At 44.8% G+C, this 12,993-nt stretch overlaps 1 protein-coding gene across 2 annotated transcripts in view; it reads left to right on the top strand.

Moving 5' to 3' along the window:
* LOC310734939 (protein sidekick-2-like) overlaps positions 1–12,993 on the top strand; it is a 289,396-nt gene that overhangs the window by 73,131 nt on the left and 203,272 nt on the right. The gene's annotated exons all lie outside the window — the stretch shown is intronic.

Below are 12,993 nucleotides of genomic sequence, written 5' to 3'. Positions count from 1 at the left end.
CGATGAGTGAAGATCTTCCTCTACCTGAAACACTTCAAATAATACTTTAATAAGTTTGCTTTGTTGAAAAAAAAGACTCTCAGAATTGTAGGCTGATTCTTATACAGTTTACCAGTGTAGATTTATTCATTGATGGAGACTCAAAGCACCTTTGTACATCGCTCTGGACACGACGTCTGCAAAATGCCACAACTGTAAATGTAATACATTGTACACACACTGTATAACACTGAGTAACACTGTACACACACCGTACACACACTGTATGTACACTGTTATACACACTGTACAACACTAACACTGTACACACACTGTTATACACACTGTACACACACTGTACAACACTTTACACACACTGTATAACACTTTACACACACTGTACACACACTGTATCACACTTTTATACACACTGTATAACACCGAGTAACACTGTACACACACTATTATACACACTGTACACACACTATTATACACACTGTACACACACTGTTTAACATTGAGTAGCATTGTACACACACTGTATAACACTAACACTGAGTAACACTGTACACGCACTGTATAACATGGTACACACACTGTATAGCACTGTACACAGTCTATAACACTAACACTGTACACACTGTATAACACTGTACACACACTTTTATACACACTGTGCACACACTGTATAACACTGAGTGACACTGTACACACACTAACACTGTACACACACTGTATAACACTAACACAGTACACACACTGTATAACACTAACACTGGAGACACACTGTACACACAATGTATAACACTAACACTGTACATACACTGTACAAACACTGTTATACACACTGTATAACACTGTACACATACTGTATAACACTGACTAACACTATACACACACTAACACTGAACACACACTGTATAACACTGAGTAACTAAATAATCAATCAAGCTTAATTTGTATAGCGCCTTACAGCAACCAAAAGAAGCACAAGGCACTTTCCAGTAAAAACAACACAATCAATAAAAATATAAGAAATATAAAAATGTAAAAATATAAGAACACAAAATATAAGTAGAATAGCAGTGAAGCAGGGCTACGTGTTAAAAGCTTGTATGAATAAAACATTTTCAACTGTGAAATAAAAACACTCAGCACAGGTATGGATCGGATGTGAGCTGGGAGTGCGTTTCACAGCTTTGGTCCCTGGACGGAAAATGACCAACCACTAAACTTTTTATATCGGAATTTAGGAATGACCAGAGAGGTAAGTCCAGAGGAACGGAGAGTTCTGGCTGGTTGGTAAACTGTTATTAATTCGGTGAGGTAGGCCGGGGCAAGACCATTGATGGCCTTGAAAACAAACAACAAAACCTTATACTCCTCTTATGGTAGAGGACCAAAACTCAGAGAACTGCTGGGTGAGTCCGGGCTAAACAGGATATATTCAGTTTTTGCTTCGTTCAGATGAAGGAAGTTCTGGGAAAGCCATTGTTTAACATCCTGAAGGCAGTTATGAAGAGGGTCCAATGCAGAATTATCACTCAGAATCACAGGAAGATAAATCTGGAGGTCGTCAGCATAGAAATGAAATTTAACTTCGTGTTTGGAAATGAGTTGACCAAGTGGCAGCATATAGAGGGAAAACAAGATGGGACCAAGAATAGATCCCTGAGGCACACCAGATGACAGAGGAGCAACCGATGAAGAATGATCATTTAGCACAACTGAGAAAGTTCTGTTAGTGAGGTATGATGAAAACCAACTAAGCACCGCACCCTACAGACCAACAACATGCTGAAGATGAGAGATGAGGATGGCATGATCCACGGTGTCAAATGCAGCGGTCAGGTCCAGTAACACCAGAACCACAGAGTTTTTTCCATCCAGGGCTCCAAGAATGTCATTGTGGACCCTCAATAACGCTGATTCAGTGTTATGTCTCGACCCAAAGCCAGACTGGAATGTATCACCAATGTCGTGCAGTTGAAGGTGAGACTAAAGCTGGGTGAAAACAAGCTTCTCCATCAACTTCGACAGAAATGACAGGTTAGATATAGGGCGGAAGTTGGATAGTGCGGAGGGATCAAGATTGGGTTTCTAGAGTCGCGGTCTAACAACAGCATGTTTGAGAGCAGCGGGAACAGTACCCATTCTAAAACAGCTGTTTATGAAGGAGACAAGGATGGGACTTATGATGTCAACAGCCTCCTTCAAAATCCTGGCAGGAACAGCGTCTAGAGGGCAGGTGGTTGGCTTCAACTCATGAACAGCTTTTTTGAGGTCCACCAAAGTAACTGCATCAAAGTTCTCTAGCACACAATGCGCTACATGAGTAGAGATGGCAACAGCAGGGATTTGTGTAATAGTTTGCCTAACAGACAAAACCTTGTCCAAAAAATGTTGCTTAAAAGCATTGCATGTGTTTGCAGAAACGTCATTCAAGGCGACAGACACTGGATTTATGACAGAATTGATAGTGCTGAATAAAATTCCAGGGTGGTGGCTATTGCTGTTGATGAGAGCAGAGAGGTACTGTCCTTTAGCTTCCTTCAATGCACTCTGATAGGTGGCAAGACTGTCCCTAAACATCTCGAGTGACACCTGCAGCCTATCCTTCTTCCATTTTCGCTCAGCCTGCCTACACTGGCGTCTGAGGGCCCGAGTTGTATCATTGAGCCAGGGGTCCGCAGGAACATTGGTGGACTTTACCTTATAGGGTGCGACAGAGTCCATAATCTGGGAGCAGGTGGTATGGAAGGAGGCGAGGAAACGGTCCGGACAAAGAGGCGATGCCAGTTCAGTAGTAGAGGCGAGATCAGAAACAGAGAAGGCAGCAATAAAATCCTCGACTGTAGATGAGGTAATAATGCGACGGCGATGAGGGGCAGTAGACGTTTTTGCAGGTGAAACAGCACAAATGTCAAACCGTATAAGAGAATGGTCAGAGATGGGAAAATCCATGACCTCGCAAGTTGACACAATCACTCCACGAGAGATAATAAGGTCAAGAGTGTGACCTAACCTATGGGTGGGACAGGAGATGGACTGAGCCAGATCTAATGAGTCTAAAAGTGCCTTAAAATCATTAGCAGGTTTATCAGCGGGGCAACAAACATGAATGTTAAAGTCACCACAGATTAGAACATTGTCAAACTTTGCTACAAACTCTGAAAGAAACTCTGAAAACTTAATTAAAAAATCCTTGTTTGATTTGGGCGGCCGGTAAATTACTGCACATAAGATCGGACAGGGTAGAGTGAGCACAGATACTTGTAACTCAAAGCTGGAATACCCTCTAGTGGACAGCTGGCGGTACTTCAGGGACTGTCTGTGTATAGTGGCTATCCCCCCGCCCCTACCCGTTTGCCACGGCGTGTTTAGGTAAAGGTAACCAGAGGGGAGAATTTCCGAAAAAGGCACTGACGTCACCTGGGGAAAGCCAGGTTTCGGTGAGGAGAAACAGATCCAGATTGTGAGAGGAGATGACATCATTGAGGACAAATGTTTTGTTATTGAGCGATCTGGTGTTACAAAGTGCCATGCGGAACGAGGAAAAGTTGGCAGGCGACGATGTCACACGAGGAATTTGACGGAGGTTTCCTTGAACACAACCCCGGGTGGATGTTTCAGCGCGGCAGGGACACGGAAATGGAACGCCAGTGTTGGAGCCAACCGGCCGAAGCCATCGGTAGCATTCCCGCGATCTTTTAGCTTTGCCAAATCCTGGTTGATCTTTACACCTCGAAGACGGAGAATCCAGGTGAGTCCTCAGCCTGCCATGTAACCCGCCTCTCCGACCACGCCTTCTGCGGCGCTTCCTGCCTGGTAGCAGACAGACAGGGCGTCTCAGGAAAGGCGGAATTAATGTCAACAGTGGCGGTGGTGGTTTAAAGGACTGGGTATTCAACAGGCGATTGGTTATAAAATGCAATTCCAGCAGCGTGATGCGATCATACACAATAAACGATGAGACGGTAGCAAAAACAAACATGAAAAATCAGAGGAGCAAGTGGCAGGCCAAACACAGCGGCGCCATCTTGGGCAAAAAAAAAAAAAAGGAAATTTAGCAAGTCATGAACCAATACATTAACTATAAAGCTAAGAGGCCACAGGGTAATGAATGATGGTGATACACTGCAGTTCAGTGTGACTCAAATATACATGACTTACCCTGAAAATATTTAAAATATCAATCATCTCGGGTGTGTCTTTGACTTGCCAGTTTAGGGCAGGGCAAGTCCAAAGCTTTGGTGCATCTGCAGGGTCTATTATTTTGGCCAGATTTTACTCTCAGGATGGACCCAAATGCAGGACGCAAGCAGAGTTTAAAAAAATAATAATACAGTCAGCAGAACAGAGGTAGAATTAAAATCATAGATGATCCAAAACTCAGGGACGGCAGGACAGGGATCCGAGATAGGGATTGGGAACAGGAACCAGAGCAGACAGGTTAGCAAGAATAATTTCAGGGACTCGCAAAGCCGGGGAGATAATCTGGCAGAGAGTAAGAGTTTTGGAGTCCTTAAATATCGGGTGGCTAAACCGGATGTGGTTGCCAAGAGCCCGGAAAACCGTGACAAAAATATAGTAAGTTGCTCTGGATAAAAGCATCTGCCATGTGCCATAAAGGTAAATATAAATAAAAAGCTTCAGATTCGTATTAATGAACTGCATTACTGAAAGGAGAATGGCATTATTTTACCTGCTGATGGTGTGGAATGTGAACAATCTCAGAGTTGTGGAGTTTTTGGGATTTTATTTAGATCTTACTCATGGAGATAAATCACAAAGAGAAAAGAAAGCATCAGGAATAAGTTTGAATTAAAGCAAATTTTCTTCTAAATATAATATTCTGCAAATTGTGGAATTGAATACCACTCAAATTCACTCAAGTTTCCAAGTGTAGTCTGGAATTTCTACAAGTCTGGAGCCACAGTAGATGGCTGGAGGATCCCAGAAGAGTGGGCTAATAACCTTCTCAATGTCTGTTTTACAATGAAGTGTATCATTCAGATAGAGAATGTGAACGAAAGAAAACGTTTTTTTCATAAACACTTCTGGATAGTATGGGTGTCTCCAAATATTTTTACTAGGCTTGATCAATATTCATGAAATCCATGGCTCTTGTGTTTACTAATGTATTGTGCGTCAAATGATTAGTTACCTCTGAGATGTCACTGGTAAAATGATCTCCACTTTGAAAAGACCTGTTGACCACCACACATTATTCCCATTCCCTCACAGGGGTGTGGGTTTGGTTAAAGTTCTGAGGTTGATGACGTGGAGTTCTGCAGTAGATGCACGACTTCTTATATTATTCTGTGGGACCACATGATGTAAGGGGAGAGAGAGTAATATCTCAGTGGTTTAGATGTTGGACTTCTCATCTCAAGGTCCTGATTACAAATCCCAGCATCACTAAGCTGCTACTGTTGGGCCCTGGAGTAAGGCCCCTAACTCTCAACAGCTTTATTTTATAAATATTAATATAATTTTTAATAAGATTCTGCTGAGAAAAGGATTTGTAGCGATTGAGATACTTAAGATCGATCAATCAATCTTTATTGCATTGTACAGGTACACAGCAATAAAATGCAGTTTGGCATCAACCAGAAGTGCAAATAGTGAAGATAAATATGTAGCATATTTACAGTGAATAAATATATAATGTCTGTAACAGTGCAGAGACGTGTGGACATTGTAAAGAATTACAGATAGATGTTCTAAGGCTGTGGCATTAAAAAGGAAATGTGCAGAAGTGGAAGGTTATAATATTATAGCATTTAAGAAATGTGCAAGCTGAATAAACATGGATGTGGTGAGGGAGGAGATGCAGGTAGTTGTGTTGAAAGAGGCAGATGTAGAGGACGGGGGGGGGGGCGGGGGGGGATAGAGACGGATGATCTGCTGTGGCGCCCCCAATGGGAGAAACCTAAAGAAGAAAAAGAAGACTCTTGATAAGATTCTGCTAAATGCTAGAAAACTAAGTCTATAGGGGTATGTATCTCTAGACTGTGAGTAACCTTGAGGACACAGGGAATGTTTTTTTGTTGAATAGGTTTAAGGTTATGTTAAGGAGATGGTGTGAGCTGTGTGAAGGGACCTGCATTCTTGAAGTTTATAGCGACTGACTGGGAACTGTGGCTAAAAGATCCTACTGGTGTACAGGGAGTCACATGTGGTGGACCAGAATGATTTGTCATGCCAAAGCTTCTAGATTTGTTCTTCCATGAATCATTGGCTGGAGAATTTAAACTATTCATATTTTTGCCATTATATGCTTGTTCTGAGCCCAGGTGGCCACGCCCAGTTTACTGTCCTGAGTTCTGATCACTACACTACTGTACTGGAGAACACACACCTGAAGTTAAGCAGGAACCTTTACCTCCAGACAGGAAATGCAGTCAGGGGACAGAGTCGCCCTCCAGTGGCTCCCACAAAAATTAACTAACACTTTTTATTTTATTTTTTATTTTTGAGCAGAATGAAGTAAAGATGTTGAGTCAAGAGTCAAATTCGTCCAACACATCTCCAAACACAAACTCTGATCAGAATCCCTGCATGGAGAAATAAATCCTGCACCCATGGGCCAGAGTAACAGAAATGATTCATCCAGCACTCAACTGATTCATCTGGTCTCTATACAGGAATCAGTTTAATAAGCAGTTGCAGTGCATTGAGGGATTCTTCAGATTGCTTTGGATATTTCCAGTCTTTTTCTCTTTAACAGGAATATTATTTGTTGTTAGTTTGATTGATCATAATTATGCTGTTAGACTTCAATCTACACACCCACCTGTCCTGAAACACTCAGAGTAGTGCATTATGTAGGAACAGGGAACAATGTGCCCTCCTTCAGAGAGAGAAACAGAAAAACACAGGGTGAAAAGAGAGAAAGACAGACACTCCATCCTTTCTTTCTGGTAATAATAATTCTGCTGCACTCCTACAGAGCAAACTAACTCCACCCTCTGAGAGCATAATTATCAGTATTTAAAGAAAGAAAAAAGAAATGCAGAGAAAAAAAAGAGAGCTCAAGGGAGGTGAGAGAGAAGAAAAGAACTCCCACACCAGGTGGGATGAAAGATGAGGGCTGCATCTGCTGTCCTACAGAGAGAGAGAGAAAAAAAATTGGGATGTGTGTAATTAATCTGTGTTTAGAGGTAGAACAGGTGCGGTATGAATTAACCAGATGGACAGATACTAAAGAGAGTAAGAGAGAGAAGACTGTGTGTGTGTGTGTGTGTGTGTGTGTGTGTAAGAGAGAGAGAAGACTGTGTGTGTGTGTGTCTGTGTGTGTGTGTGTGTGTGTGTGTGTAAGAGAGAGAGAAGACTGTGTGTGTGTGTGTGTGTGTGTGTGTGTGTGTGTGTGTGTGTAAGAGAGAGAGAAGACTGTGTGTGTGTGTGTGTGTGTGTGTGTGTGTGTGTGTGTGTGTGTGTGTAAGAGAGAGAGAAGACTCTGTGTGTGTGTGTGTGTGTGTGTGTGTGTGTGTGTGTGTGTGTGTGTGTGTGTGTGTGTGTGTGTGTGTAAGAGAGAGAGAAGACTGTGTGTGTGTGTGTGTGTGTGTGTGTGTGTGTGTGTGTGTGTGTGTGTGTGTGTGTGTAAGTGTAAGTGTAAGTGATAGAGAAGACTGTGTGTGTGTGTGTGTGTGTGTGTGTGTGTAAGTGTGTGTAAGAGAGAGAAGACTGTATGTGTGTGTGTGTGTGTGTGTGTGTGTAAGAGAGAGAAGATTGTGTGTGTGTGTGTGTGTGTGTGTGTGTGTGTAAGAGAGAGAGAAGACTGTGTGTGTGTGTGTGTGTAAGAGAGAGAGAGAGAGAGAGAGAGAGAGAGAGAGAGAGAGAGAGAGAGAAGACTGTGTGTGTGTGTGTGTGTGTGTGTGTGTGTGTGTGTGTGTGTGTGTGTGTGTGTAAGAGAGAAAGAAGACTGTGTGTGTGTGTAGGCGAGAGAGAAGACTGTGTGTGTGTGTGTGTGTGTGTGTGTGTGTGTGTGTGTGTGTGTGTGTAAGAGAGAGAGAAGACTGTGTGTGTGTGTGTGTGTGTGTGTGTGTGTGTGTGTGTGTGTGTGTAAGAGAGAGAGAGAAGATTGTGTGTGTGTGTGTGTGTGCGTGTGTGTGTGTGTGTGTAATAGAGAGAAAAGACTGTGTGTGTGTAAGAGAGAGAGAAGACTGTGTGTGTGTGTGTGTGTGTGTGTAAGCGAGAGAGAAGACTGTGTGTGTGTGTGTGTGTGTGTGTGTGTGTGTGTGTGTGTGTGTGTGTGTGTGTGTGTGTGTAAGAGAGAGAGAAGACTGTATGTGTGTGTGTGTAAGAGAGAGAGAAGACTTTATGTGTGTGTGTGTGTAGGTGTGTGTAAGAGAGAGAGAGAGAGAAGACTGTATGTCTGTGTGTGTGTAAGAGAGAGAGAAGACTGTGTGTGTGTGTGTGTGTGTGTGTGTGTGTGTGTAAGCGAGAGAGAAGACTGTGTGTGTGTGTGTGTGTGTGTGTGTGTGTGTGTGTGTGTGTGTGTGTGTGTGTAAGAGAGAGAGAAGACAGTGTGTGTGTGTGTGTGTGTGTGTAAGAGAGAGAGAAGACTGTATGTGTGTGTGTGTGTGTGTGTGTGTGTGTGTGTGTGTGTGTGTGTGTGTGTGTAAGAGAGAGAGAGAGAGAAGACTGTATGTCTGTGTGTGTGTAAGAGAGAGAGAAGACTGTGTGTGTGTGTGTGTGTGTGTGTGTGTGTGTGTGTGTGTGTGTGTGTGTGTGTGTAAGAGAGAGAGAAGATTGTGTGTGTGTGTGTGTGTGTGTGTGTGTGTGTGTGTGTAAGAGAGAGAGAAGACTGTGTGTGTGTAAGAGAGAGAGAAGACTGTATGTGTGTGTGTGTGTGTGTGTGTGTGTGTGTGTGTGTGTGTGTGTGTGTGTGTGTGTGTGTAAGAGAGAAAGAGAAGACTGTGTGTGTGTGTGTGTGTGTGTGTGTGTGTGTGTAAGAGAGAGAGAAGACTGTATGTGTGTGTGTGTGTGTGTGTGTGTGTGTGTGTGTGTGTGTGTGTGTAAGAGAGAGATAGAGAGAAGACTGTGTGTGTGTGTGTGTGTGTGTAAGAGAGAGAGAAGAGTGTGTATGTGTGTGTGTGTGTGTGTGTGTGTGTGTGTAAGAGAGAGAGAAGATTGTGTGTGTGTGTGTGTGTGTGTAATAGAGAGAGAGGACTGTGTGTGTGTGTGTGTGTGTGTGTGTGTGTGTGTGTGTGTGTGTGTAAGAGAGAGAGAAGATTGTGTGTGTGTGTGTGTGTGTAAGAGAGAGAGAAGACTGTGTGTGTGTGTGTGTGTGTGTGTGTGTGTGTGTGTGTGTGTGTGTGTGTGTGTGTGTAAGAGAGAGAGAGAGAGAAGACTGTATGTCTGTGTGTGTGTAAGAGAGAGAGAAGACTGTGTGTGTGTGTGTGTGTGTGTGTGTGTGTGTGTGTGTGTGTGTGTGTGTGTGTAAGAGAGAGAGAAGATTGTGTGTGTGTGTGTGTGTGTGTGTGTGTGTGTAAGAGAGAGAGAAGACTGTGTGTGTGTAAGAGAGAGAGAAGACTGTATGTGTGTGTGTGTGTGTGTGTGTGTGTGTGTGTGTGTGTGTGTGTAAGAGAGAGAGAGAAGACTGTGTGTGTGTGTGTGTGTGTGTGTGTAAGAGAGAGAGAAGACTGTATGTGTGTGTGTGTGTGTGTGTGTGTGTGTGTGTGTGTGTGTGTGTGTGTGTGTGTAAGAGAGAGATAGAGAGAAGACTGTGTGTGTGTGTGTGTGTGTGTGTAAGAGAGAGAGAAGAGTGTGTATGTGTGTGTGTGTGTGTGTGTGTGTGTGTGTGTGTGTGTGTGTGTGTAAGAGAGAGAGAAGATTGTGTGTGTGTGTGTGTGTGTGTGTGTGTGTGTGTGTGTGTGTAATAGAGAGAGAGGACTGTGTGTGTGTGTGTGTGTGTGTGTGTGTGTGTGTGTGTGTAAGAGAGAGAGAAGATTGTGTGTGTGTGTGTGTGTGTGTGTGTGTGTGTGTGTGTGTGTGTGTGTGTGTGTGTGTGTAAGAGAGAGAGAAGACTGTGTGTGTGTGTGTGTGTGTGTGTGTGTGTGTGTAAGAGAGAGAGAAAAAACTGTGTGTGTGTCAAGTCAAGAAGCTTTTATTGTCATTTCAACCATGTATAGCTGATGCAGTACACAGTGAAATGAGACAACGTTCCTCCTGAACCCAGGTGCTACATAGAACAACATAAAACAACAGTAAACAACAGTCACAGAACAGAAGAACACACGGCCAGGAACTAAGATCCTTGCTACATAAAGTGCATGTGTGCAACTGGTGCAAACAGTGCAAAAGACGACACAGGACAGTGCAGGACAATACACAATACACAAAATATACAAATAAAAACAGCAATAGCTCCGCCAGTAAAACCTGTCGTGACAGAATAAGGTGCACAGTAGCAGAAAAATGTAAACAGAGAAATGTAAACAGAATTGTGCAATTCTTCAATAGCAGCAATCAAAATAAAGTGAACAGTGACCAAAGGATTCGGACAGAATATTGTGCAAAGAGAGCAAGTCCCGGAAGATCAGCAACAAACGGCATGTAAACATTTTGCGATAATGAAAGGTGTGAATGGTGCTGAAACCTGGGTGTGCGAAGTGTATGTGTGTTGAGTCCGGTTGTACAGATCAGTCACACAGTTGTGTGTAAGTGTGAGTGTGTGTGTGTGTGTGTGTGTGAGAGAGAGTTTAGTTCAGATGTTTGTTGAGGAGCCTGATGGCTTGCGGGAAAAAACTGTTGCACAGTCTTGTTGTAAGGGCCCGAATGCTTCGGAACCATTTCCCTGATGGTAGGAGGGTGAAGTGTGTGTGTGACGGGTGTATGGGGTCGTCCACAATGCTGTGTGCTTTGTGGATGCAGCGTGTGGTGTAAATGTCCATGATAGAGGGGAGAGAGACTCTGATGATCTTCTCGGCTGTCCTCACTATCCTCTGTAGGGTCTTGCGATCCGAGACGGTGCAGTTCCCAAACCAGGCAGTGATGCAGCTGCTTAAGATGCTCTCGATGGTCCCTCTGTAGAACATGGTCAGGATGGGGGGAGGGAGATGAGCTTTCCCCAGCCTTCTCAGGAAGTAGAGACGCTGCTGGGCTTTCTTCGTGATTGAGCTGGTGTTAAGTGACCAGGTGAGGTTGTCCGCCAGATGAACACCAAGGAATTTGGTGCTCTTGACAATCTCCACTGAAGATCCATCGATGATCAGTGGAGAATGGTCACTCTGTGTTCTCCTGAAGTCAACAACCATCTCTTTGGTTTTGTCCACGTTCAGAGACAGGTTGTTGGCTTCACACCAGGCTGTTAACCGTTGCACCTCCTCTCTGTATGCTGACTCGTTGTTCTTGCTGATTAGACCCACCACGGTCGTGTCATCAGCAAACTTAATGATATGATTCAAGCTGTGCGTTGGTGCACAGTCGTGAGTCAGCAGAGTGACAAGCAGTGGACTGAGCACACAGCCCTGAGGGGCTCCAGTGCTCAGTGTGGTGGTGCTGAAGATGCTGTTTCCGATCCTGACTGACTGAGGTCTCTCAGTCAGGAAGTCCAGGATCCAGTTGCAGAGGGAGGTGTTCAGGCCCAGTAGGCTCAACTTCTCAATCAGGTGCTGAGGAATAATTGTGTTGAATGCTGAACTGAAGTCTATGAACAGCATCCTTACATAAGAGTCCTTGTTATCCAGATGGGTGAGGGCCAGATGGAGGGTTGTGGAGATGGCATCGTCCGTGGAGCGGTTTGGACGATACGCAAACTGCATGGGGTCCAGTGCGGGTGGGAGCTGGGTCTTTATGGGCCTCATGACGAGCCTCTCGAAGCACTTCATCATGATGGGTGTGAGTGCAACGGGACGATAGTCATTGAGGCAGGAGACAGAAGACTTCTTCGGCACAGGAATGATGGTCGTCGTCTTGAGGCACGTAGGAACAGTGGCGCTGCTCAGGGAGATGTTAAAGATGTCAGTGAAGACATCTGCTAGTTGTTCTGCACATTCCCTGAGCACTCTGCCAGGAATGTTGTCAGGTCCAGCAGACTTCCGTGGGTTAACTCTGCATAGGGTTTTCCTCAATTCAGCTGTGGTTAGACAGAGCACCTGGTCACTGGGAGGAGGGATGGTCTTTCTCGCCACCACGTTGTTCTGCACCTCGAACTGGGCGTAGAAGTCGTTCAGCGCATCTGGAAGGGAGGTGTCACGGTCACAAGCAGGTGATGTGGTCTTGTAATTCGTGATCGCCTGGATGCCCTGCCACATGCGCCGGGTGTCTCCGCTGTCCTGGAAGTGGCCATGGATTCTCTTGGTGTGTGCACGCTTCGCCTCTCTGATGGCACAGGACAGTTTGGCCCTTGCTGTTTTTAAGGCCGTCTTGTCCCCTGCTCTGAAGGCAGAGTCTCTTGTTTTTAGAGCGCTAGAACATGTCCCTGAACATGTCCTAGTCAGTGCATTCAAAACAGTCCTGAAGAGCAGACATGGATCCTGCTGGCCAGGTTCTCACTTGTTTTTGAGCTGGTCTTAAACGCCTGCTGAGTGGTCTGTATGCTGGGATCAACATAACAGAGATGTGGTCTAAGTACCCGAGGTGGGGGCGGGGCTTCCCGGTATGCGCCCCGAATGTTTGTGTAAACAAGGTGTGTTTTGAAGTCCGCTAATGGTCCCGTAGAGCACACTGAGCGCTTCCTTAGCATTAGCGCTAGGTGGTATGTACACTCCGAGCACAATAGCGGTGGTGAATTCCCGTGGTAAATAAAAAGGTCTACATCTCACAACAATAAACTCCAGCAGCGATGAGCAGTAGGTAGAAACAAGCACAGAGTTCTTACACCATTCCGTGTTGATGTAAACACACAGACCGCCGCCGCGAGTCTTACCGCACAGAGCTGCATTTCTGTCGGCACGAAACGCGGCTAGCCCGTCCAGCTGGATGGCGGCGTCCGGAACTCTGTCGCTCAGCCACGTCTCCGTAAACACAAAAACGCAGCAGTGTCTGTACTCATGCCGAGTAGCT

This window comes from Silurus aristotelis (assembly GCF_946808225.1).
Source record: "Silurus aristotelis genome assembly, chromosome: 12".
NCBI classification, from domain to species: Eukaryota; Metazoa; Chordata; class Actinopteri; order Siluriformes; family Siluridae; genus Silurus; species Silurus aristotelis.
This window is presented reverse-complemented; position numbering and strand designations above follow the sequence as displayed.